This window comes from Papio anubis, chromosome 3, assembly GCF_008728515.1.
Source record: "Papio anubis isolate 15944 chromosome 3, Panubis1.0, whole genome shotgun sequence".
In the NCBI taxonomy this organism is placed as follows: Eukaryota; Metazoa; Chordata; class Mammalia; order Primates; family Cercopithecidae; genus Papio; species Papio anubis.
The window spans coordinates 96,589,437-96,599,450 of NC_044978.1; the positions used below are offsets into that span (position 1 = coordinate 96,589,437).

Sequence of the window (10,014 nt, forward strand, 5' to 3'; positions counted from 1 at the left end):
AAGGAAGGAAGGAAGGAAGGAAGGAAGGAAGGAAGGAAGGAAGGAAGGAAGGAAAGAAAAAAAATAGATATACATTCATTACTCAGATTAGTAAACCTTGGCTCCTAATATGACAACATTCCCTCAGTTTACCTAATGTTTGCACCTCGTTAAAATAGGAACCTGCTGAAAAAGATCATTAAGAAGGAATCAGTGGTTGGAGCTGGAGGCAGAGTGTGATGGGCTAAATTGCCTCCCCCATATCCCCACCAAAATGTATATGTTAAAACCCTAACTCCCAAGACCTCAGAATGTAACCATATTTGGAGATGAGGTCTTTAAAAAGTGATTCTGTTAAAATGATCTTTAGTGTAGGGCCCTAATCCAACAGGACTGGTGTCCTTGTAAGAGAAAAAGATACCAGGGGTGTGTGTGCACAGAGGCCATGTGAGGACAAAGCAGCAAGAATGTGGCCATGCACAAGCTGAGGAAAGAAGCCTCAGAAGAAACCAACCCTGCTGATACCTAGATCTTAGACTTCCAGCCTCCAGAAGTGTGAGAAAATAAATTGCCATTGTTTAAGCCACCCATTCTGTGGTAATTTGCTGTGGCAGCCCTAGCAGTGAAATACAAGAGAAAAAAGAAACCCTGAAGCAAGAGGATCTTTTTTCATGCATAAACCTTATTCCACAAATATGCTAACATTTTCCAGGAGAGCTTCCATTGCACATCATTTCTATTATGCTCAATAAAATTATTTAATTCACAGCTAAAAGTGCCATTTTCATACTTTCATATGAATAACTTTTTATAAATCAGGGGTGGAGGAAGCCCTTGTTGGGCTGCTGTATGAATTTTAATTCATTCTCTGGTCTTCTTTCCTGTAGCTGACAGGAAGACTTGCACATGAAGTTTGGGGCAGCCACACTTGGGATCAGCCCTTATCTGGCAGGCCTGAGGAACTAGGCAGTGGTAGGCAGAATAACAGCCCCCACCCCCACCCACCACCAGAGATTTCTACATCCTACTGCTTGGAACCTGTGAATATGGTCCACAGGACCTTACAGATGTGACTGAATTAAGGATCTTGAGGCGGAGAGATTGTCCTGGATTTTCCAGGGAGGCCCAATGTAATCACAAAGGTACTTGTGAGAGTAAAACAGGGGAATCAGAGTGAGTAGTAGGAAATGTAATGATGGAAGCAAGAAGTAGGAATGGTGCGAAGAAGGCACCATGAGCCACAGAATGCTAGCAGCTTCCACAGACTGAGAAAGGCAGGGAAACAAATTCTTTCCTGAAGCCTCCGGAAAGGACAGAGCCCCACTGAAACCTTCATTTTAGACTTCTGACCTGTGTTGTTTTAAGTCTAAATTTGTGGCAGTTTGTTACAGCAGCCATAAGAAATGAGCGCACTGAATATTCTGGTTTCCAGGCAGTAGGCTGTGATGGGCTTCTCAATTTAATGCAGCTTTAGGGTTTGATGCATTGTTTTTGTTTTTGTTTTTGTTTTTGTTTCTGTTTTTGTTTTTGAGACAAGATCTCACTCTGCCATCCTGGTGGTGGATAATACAATAATGCAATACCACATGTTGTACTATTATTCTTTACATTGTACAGAAATGCTTCATATACTCTAGTATAAAAAGTATGTTTTACAATAACGTTTTAAAAATAAAAAAATTGTTGCTCTTTCCCATCTTGCAAGATGGCGGGTGAAAAAGTTGAGAAGCCAAATATTAAAGAGAAGAAACCCGAAGCCAAGAAGGCTGATGCTGGTGGCAAGGTGGAAAAGGGTAACCTCAAGGCTAAGGAGCCCAAGAAGGGGAAGCCCCATTGCAGCTGCAACCCTGTCCTTGTCAGAGGAACTGGCAGGTATTCCCGATCTGCCATGTATTCCAGAACGGCCATGTACAAGAGGAAGCACTCAGCCGCTAAATGCGAGGTTGAAAAGAAAAAGAAGGAGAAGGTTCTTGCAACTCTTACAAAACCAGTTGGTGGTGACAAGAACGGCGGTACCCGGGTGGTTAAACTTCGCAAAATGTCTAGATATTATCCTACTGAAGATGTGCCTCGAAGGTGTTGAGCCACGGCAAAAAACCCTTCAGTCAGCATGTGAGAAAACTGCGAGCCAGCATTACCCCAGGACCATTCTGATCATCCTCACTGGACGCCACAGGGGCAAGAGGATGGTTTTCCTGAAGCAGCTGGCTAGTGGCTTGTTACTTGTGACTGGACCTCTGGTCCTCAATCGAGTTCCTCTACGAAGAACACACCAGAAATTTGTCATTGCCACCTCAACCAAAATAGATATCAGCAATGTCAAAATCCCAAAACATCTTACTGATGCTTACTTCAAGAAGCAGCAGCTGCGGAAGCCCAGACACCAGGAAGGTGAGATCTTCGACAGAGAAAAAGAGAAATACGAGATTACAGAACAGCGCAAGATTGATCAGAAAGCTGTGGACTCACAAATTCTACCAAAAATCAAAGCTGTTCCTCAGCTCCAGGGCTACCTGCGATCTGTGTTTGTCCTGACGAATGGAATTTATCCTCACAAATTGGTGTTCTAAATGTCTTAAGAACCTCATTAAATAGCTAAGTACAAAAAGAAAAAACATAAAAAATAAAAAATAAAAAAACTGTTAAGAATTTTAAGACAAACAAATCTGTGAATTGGCTCAAGTCCCAGGTCTATGAAAGAAGCAAGAACAAAACTCAGTCTTCCGATGCATGTAGATTACGATTGTTATGGACAATTCTTCCCTAAATATGCCTAGATCAATATTAACCCATCAAATGAGGATTCCTAAGATTTGCAGAATACTCAGTGCACATAACCTTAATTCTGAAGATGCAAGGACTTTGTATAACGGACCTGAAAATCACTCTTGTTTTTTAGGGTTAATGTATCTTAAAAATGATACTACATATAAAGTGCTAAAAGTGGTTCCTAGTACAAAATAAAGATTCAATAATTATTAATTGTTATTATTGACCTAGAGCTAAAGAATCATTTCAGAAAGTTTAAATTTCAGGGTGTTTAACGGAGTCGATGTTTTACACCTTTTTTTTTTAAAAAAATTTATTTATTATTATTATACTTTAAGTTGTAGGGTACACGTGCATAACGTGCAGGTTTGTTACATATGGATACTTGTGCCATGTTGGTGTGCTGCACCCATCAACTCGTCATTTACATCAGGTATAACTCCCAATGCAATCCCTCCTCCCTCCCCCCTCCCCATGATAGGCCCCGGTGTGTGATGTTCCCCTTCCTGAGTCCAAGTGATCTCATTGTTCAGTTCCCACCTATGAGTGAGAACATGCGGTGTTTGGTTTTCTGTTCTGTGATAGTTTGCTAAGAATGATGGTTTCCCAGCTGCATCCATGTCCCTACAAAGGACACAAACTCATCCTTTTTGCTTTTTTGCTGCATAGTATTCCATGGTGTATATGTGCCACATTTTCTTAATCCACCTTGTCACTGATGGACATTTGGGTTGATTCCAAGTCTTTGTTATTGTAATAGTGCCGCACAAACATAATGCGGTGCATGTGTTCTTTATAGCATAATTCATAATTCTTGGGTATATACCTGTGCAATGGGATGGCTGGGTCATATGGTACATCTAGTTCTAGATCCTGAGGAATCGCCATAATACTTTCCATAATGGTTGAATCCAGTTTACAATCCCACCAACAGTGTAAAGCTGCTCCTATTCCACATCCCTCCAGCACCTGCTGTTTCCTGACTTTTAATGATCGCCATTCTAACTGGTGTGAGCTGGTATCTCATTGTGGTTTTGATTTGCATTTTGATGGCCAGTGATGATGAGCATTTTTTCATGTGTCTGTTGGCTGTATGAATGTCTTCTTTGAGAAATGTCTGTTCATCCTTTGGCTCCAATTTTTGATGGGGTTGTTTGTTTTTTTCTCTTGTAAATTTGTTTGAGTTCTTTGTGGTGGTTCTGGATATTAGCCTCTTTGTCAGATGAGTAGATTGCAAAATTTTCTCCCATTCTGTAGGTTGCCTGTTCACTCTGATGGTAGTTTCTTTTGCTGTGCAGAAGCTCTTTAGTTTACACCTTTTAACACTTTTATGTTGAGAACTGGATATGGACTATGGTTTTTCTGAAATAGGAAATTAATAAAAAGAGAAATCTAAATTCACAGCTATTGGAAGATTTGGCTGTAGTTATGAAGAATTCAAATGGTAGAATCTGGAAATCATTAGGTTTCAAGTGCTCAACTGTCAGAGGCTCTGGTGTATTTAACCTTCCACGTGCCTCCAGTCTCTTTTTGTGCTTGAATATTCAGGGATTCTATTGCCCTCAAGTTCCTTCCCAAACTGAGATGTCTCTTGGGATCTTTTCACATTAGGGGTCTTTATCCTTTCACTCAACTACCCTGAGCCAGGGGTCTGCATAGTCTTGTTGATATTAACTTGGACAAGACAGAGTTGGACAGGAAAATCTGTTCCCCAACCGGGGCCTCCAGCACCTACCCCCTTACTTCTTAAACTCCATCCTTATTTGGTTTCTCAGATGCCAAGAGAGCAAGCTAACCTGGGGTAAGAACAAAGACTCTGAAGTACGACAAATCTGGGTCCAAGTCCTGAATCTGCCATAGGCTAACAACATGACCTTTGCTGAGTTACTTACCCTCTCTAAACTTCTATTTCCATATCCATACAAAGAGCCTAATATCAATTTCATAACAATTCATGACAATTTCATTGTCATGAGCATCAAATCATATAATGCATGAGAAAGTATTTAGCACTAACAGGCACATACTAAACACTCAATAAAATGTTAACTATTTCTATACTCTCTTAGTTTCTATCCAGACTCTGCAACACCTCTGTTAGTTTCACTGCCTGGTTCCCCCTTCTCTACCTGCACCCTTAATGTCAGAGTTCCTTTTCTACCCCCACTTTGCACATCTGCCCAAGGGGACCTCACCCAGTCTCAGGACTTTCACTGCCACCTACTATGCACAAAACTCTGGGTGACAGCACCCAGAGCTGTCTGTCCAACCCTGATCTTTTATCCAAGCTCTAGATTTGCATTTGCAATTATCTATTTATTGTGTCACCTTAGATACCCTATAGTTGCCCAAACAGAACCCACCATCATCCTCCTCTAACCCATTTCATTTCCTGTCTTCTCAAGCACACTTAATGGGGTCTCCCAGGGTAGAAATTGTGAAGACATTTACAACCCCTCATGCCCACTCACCAAGCCCTGGGATTAAAAAATGTCTCCTGACTCCAATGCTGTCCCAATTCCTCCACCCTGCCACTGCCTTGGTTCTGGTCTTCCTTATCACACACTAGATGAAGGAAATAGCCTTCTATCTGTGACCTGTCAGCCCTCACACAGTAACTCGCCCATATCCATTCATCCTCTAGTCCCCCACCAAATCATCTTCTTCAATACACGCCAAGGACTACAAAGATACTCTGAATGTGGGGAAAAGGGAACATCTTAACAAATATTTCACAGTGAAATATAGGGGGCATAAACATTAAGTTGAAGAAACAATCAAAAAAGACACCCGGTGATATTATTATTATTTAACATGGTTCTAGTTTTTATTTTTTTACCATATTATTTAACTACCACCCTGATAGAACTAGTTGCTCTGACTTCTGGGGCCCCACTATGTCTTCATTACACATTTGCTTTAGCCTTTAACATTTGCGGTAATTCATCTGCCTTTCTCTGTTTAGCCTACATCATTTGCATCTTTTTACACCCAGAATCTGGTATCATGCCTAACACATAGTCAAAGCTTGCTAACCAGTAGAAAACAGTCTAATGATTGACTTTTCACGCTTCCCATTAGAAACTAAGAAAACTGACATTTTTCTTGAAATTGCAAAATGGTAGCATAAGTTTTGTTTTGAGATGAGGTTTTGCTCTTGTTGCCCAGGCTGGAGTGCAATGGCATGATCTCGGCTCACTGCAACCTCCACCTCTTGGGTTCAAGCGATTTTCCTGTCTCAGCCTCTGGAGTATCTGGGATTACAGGCATGTGCCACTACACCTGACTAATTTTGTATTTTTAGTAGAGACAGGGTTTCTCCATGTTGGTCAGGCTGGTCTCAAACTCCCAACCTCAGGTGATCCGCCAGCCTCAGCCTCCCAAAGTGCTGGAATTACGGGTGTGAGCTACCATACCCAACCAGTTTTTTGTTTTGTTTTGTTTTTTTTAATCAAAGTATTTTCCCTTCTTGAGAATTCAGGGTTTTTTATTTTGTCTTTATTTTTATCTCTTTTTCCCCTTCTAACATTAAGTCTAGGCCCCAGGAATAGAAGGCAGATTCCAGCTATAACTTTGAGTTTCAAACTAGACTTTTTATTAAAGTAATAGGAAGAAAGTCTCGAAGGAACCAGAGCTTGGAGGATTGACCGTGGAGTTATCACAGAAGGAGATACTTGAGGGAAGTTCCTGCCTCACTAGAAGGGGAAACCCTTTCCAGTGCTAAGAGGGAATCTGTTTTTCTCCTTTGCACACTCTAAACTTCAGCATTATCAGTGATCATGGAATATAGAAGCTTATGATATCAGGCTTCATCCTAACTAAATTCATAAACGAGCAGTGTAGAAAGCACAATGTCACTTGTTTTATAACTGATACACCCATTTAACAAGGAAATGAGACACAAGATTAAGAATGCCACCTCTGGAGTCAACAGCAAGTGTGACTGGGGCCACATGACTCGGTCAGATTTTTTATTTAGTCCTTTAGCGCAAACCTAAGAATGTTCCCTCAAACCTATAGAGTCTTGATCCTCTGTTCTCTTTGTACATGTAAGATCCTTAGATTAGCACATAGAACATAGGAAGAGATCTAGAAATATCAGCCATACAAGCTGAGAGCCGAATCACATATGAACTCCCATTCACGACTGCCACAAAAAGAATAAAATACCTAGGAATACTGCTAACAAGGGAAGTGAAGGACCTCTTCAAGGAGAACTACAAACCATGGCTCAGAGAAATCAGAGATGACACAAACAAATAGAAAAACATTCCATGTTCATGGATAGGAAGAATCAATATGGTGAAAATGACCATACTGCCCAAAGCAATTTTTAGATTCAATGCTACTCCCATAAATTACCACTGACATTCTTCACAGAATTAGAGAAAACCATTTTGAAATTTATATGGAACCAAAATAGAGCCTGAATAGCCAAGGCAATCCTAAGCAAAAAGACAAAGCTGGAGGCATCATGCTACCTGACTTCATACTATACTATAGGGCTACAGTAACCAAAAGAGCATGGTACTGGTACAAAAACAGACACATACACCAATGGAACATAATAGAGAACCCAGAAATAAGACGACACACCTACAACCATCTGATCTTCAACAAACCTGACAAAAACAAGCAATGGGAAAAGGATTCCCTATTAAATAAATGGTGCTGGAAGAACTGGCTAGCCATATGCAGAAAATTGAAACTGTACCCCTTTCTTACACTATATGCAAAAATCAACTCAAGATGGATTGAAGATTTAAATGTAAAACCCAAAACTATAAAAACCCTATAAGAAAACCTAGGCAACACCATTTAGGACATAGGCACAGGCAAAGATTTCATGATGAAGACATCAAAAGCAACTGCAACAAAACAAAAATTGACAAATGGAATCTAATTAAACTAAAGAGCTTCTGCACAGCAAAAGAAACTATCAACAGAGTGAACAGACAACCCACAGAATGGGAAAAAAAATGTTGCAATCTATGCATCTGACAAAGATCTAATATCCAGCATCTATAAGGGACTTAAACAAATTTACAAGAAAAAAACAAACAACCCCATCAAAAAGTGGGCAAAGCACATGAACAGACACTTCTCAAAAGAAGACAAAGATACATGCAGTCAACAAACATATGAAGAAAAGCTGAACATCACTGATCATTAGAGAAATGCAAATCAAAATCGCAATGATACATCATCTCACACCAGTGAGAATGGCTATTACTAAAAAGTCAAAAAATAGTAGATACTGGTGAGGTTGTGGAGAAAAAGAAACACTTATGCACTGTTGATGGGAGTGTAAATCAGTTCAGTCATTGTGTAAGAGAGTGTGGTGATTCCTCAAAGACCTAAAAACAGAACTAACATTCAACCTAGCAATCCCATTACTGGGTATATACCCAAAGGAATATAAATCATTCTATTATAAAGACACATGCACACATACTATTCACAACAGCAGAGACATGGAATCAACCTAAATGCTCATCAATGATAGACTAGATAAAGAAAATGTGGTACATATACACCATGGAATATTATGCAGCCATAAAAAGGAATGAGATCATGTCCTTTGCAGGGACATGGATGGAGCTGGAAGCCGTTATCTTCAGCAAACTCATGCAGTAACAGAAAACCAAATACCGCATGTTTTCACTTGTAAGTGGGAGCTAAATGATGAGAATACATGGACACATGAGGGGAACAACACACACTGGGGTCTGTTGGAGGGTGGGGGTGAGAGGACGGAGAGGATCAGGAAGAATAGCTAATGGATACTGGGCTTAATATCTAGGTGATGGGATGATTGGGCCAGGAGATGACCTAAAGTTGTGGACACCTGGTCCTTGTCCCCAGTGTGCTTCCTGAAGGTTGAACTAGAGTTCTGCTGCTCTTAGGCAATGTGTTATTTCTCTTTGGGCAATCTGTGGAAGCCAAATCATTAGTTGCTATTTGCTTGGTAAACATCTTGGCAAATAAGATTAAAAGCCAGGATGTCTGTTGGCTCACTGAGTCCTCCTAATGGGCCAGTCTCAGGCTATCTTACTCTGAAGTATCCTCCACTCCTCAAAATCACAGATGAATGCTTCTGGCAAAAGTGGCATCTTGTTTATTTTCACAGAAGCTGCCATGTATGCATCAAACCCATTTTGCCTTCTGCCTGGGCACACACCTAACCTTGTCTCCCAGCTTCCTTTGCAGTTAGGCCACGTGACATGCATTAGCCAATGCTATTGGCATGGAAGCGATGTGCACCCTTCCTGGTCTTGCTGATAAAGTCCCCCCACAGGCAACCCTCCGTGCTCTACAGGGACTTTGGAAGCCGCATGCCGAAGACATCAGAGCCACAGGTGAAAGAAATCTGGGTCTTCACATATTACTTGGGTGAGGCATCCGCTCATCAGCAATGCCCATTATGAATTTCATGTGAGGAAAAACAAACTTCTATCACATTTGAACAATTACACATTCTTGAGTTTGTCTGTTACAAGTTCTAGGATTACCTTAACAAATACATCTGTCTCAATCATCATGAACCTATCATTCCTATGGCAGTGCCTGGTACACAATAAGAATTCATGTCTGTAGAAACTCTAGATTTTACTAGAAATCAGAGCCTGGTGTTTAAACAGAGTAAGAGTAATCATTGGCATGCAGGAGACAGACTCTGGAACTCTGCAGAAGACTTTAGTTATCTACATTTCTGAAACATGAGGATGCCACCAGGAGAGGAAATATTAGATATTTTTTCCCAATTTCAGTTCTCCTCAGATTTCATCAGTCTGATCATCCAGACTCAGAATTATCTGAAGTTATTTCATTCAGAGACGATAGAAACTGGGGCATTTAAGTATGCAGAGAGCAATTACATTCTGAGAAGAAACCTCTGAATAGCACAATCACTGACAGCTATTTAAAGAGAATAGAAGATTGAGACTACATAGGTGGGGAAAAGATCTTAGGTTTGACTTAAAGGGCTGAATAAAAATCCTAAAGGACACTTATGGCTCCAGAGCTGGTGCCTTCCAGGGGTGTGAGGCCTGAACAGTTGGAGAACTGGCAGTAGTAACTAGAGAAGGATAGTATTTTGACAGATGCCTGAGGTTACATTCCAAATTCCTTCCACCTTACCCCACTTCTCATTCCCCAAATCATTATTCTCAAGGGAGGAGTGACAGTATATCAAATTTGCCACTGAGGCCATTAAGAGGTGTGTGTTGTTATATATCACCAGAAAGCATTTCCTTATTTCTCAAG

The 10,014-nt window shown here is 40.6% G+C and overlaps 1 pseudogene across 1 annotated transcript; it reads left to right on the top strand.

Moving 5' to 3' along the window:
- Positions 1-1,669: 1,669 nt before the first annotated feature.
- Positions 1,670-2,582, top strand: LOC100998949 (annotated as a pseudogene). Its single transcript, XR_160808.3, has one exon. The product of XR_160808.3 is annotated as a 60S ribosomal protein L6 pseudogene (transcript).
- Positions 2,583-10,014: the final 7,432 nt, after the last annotated feature.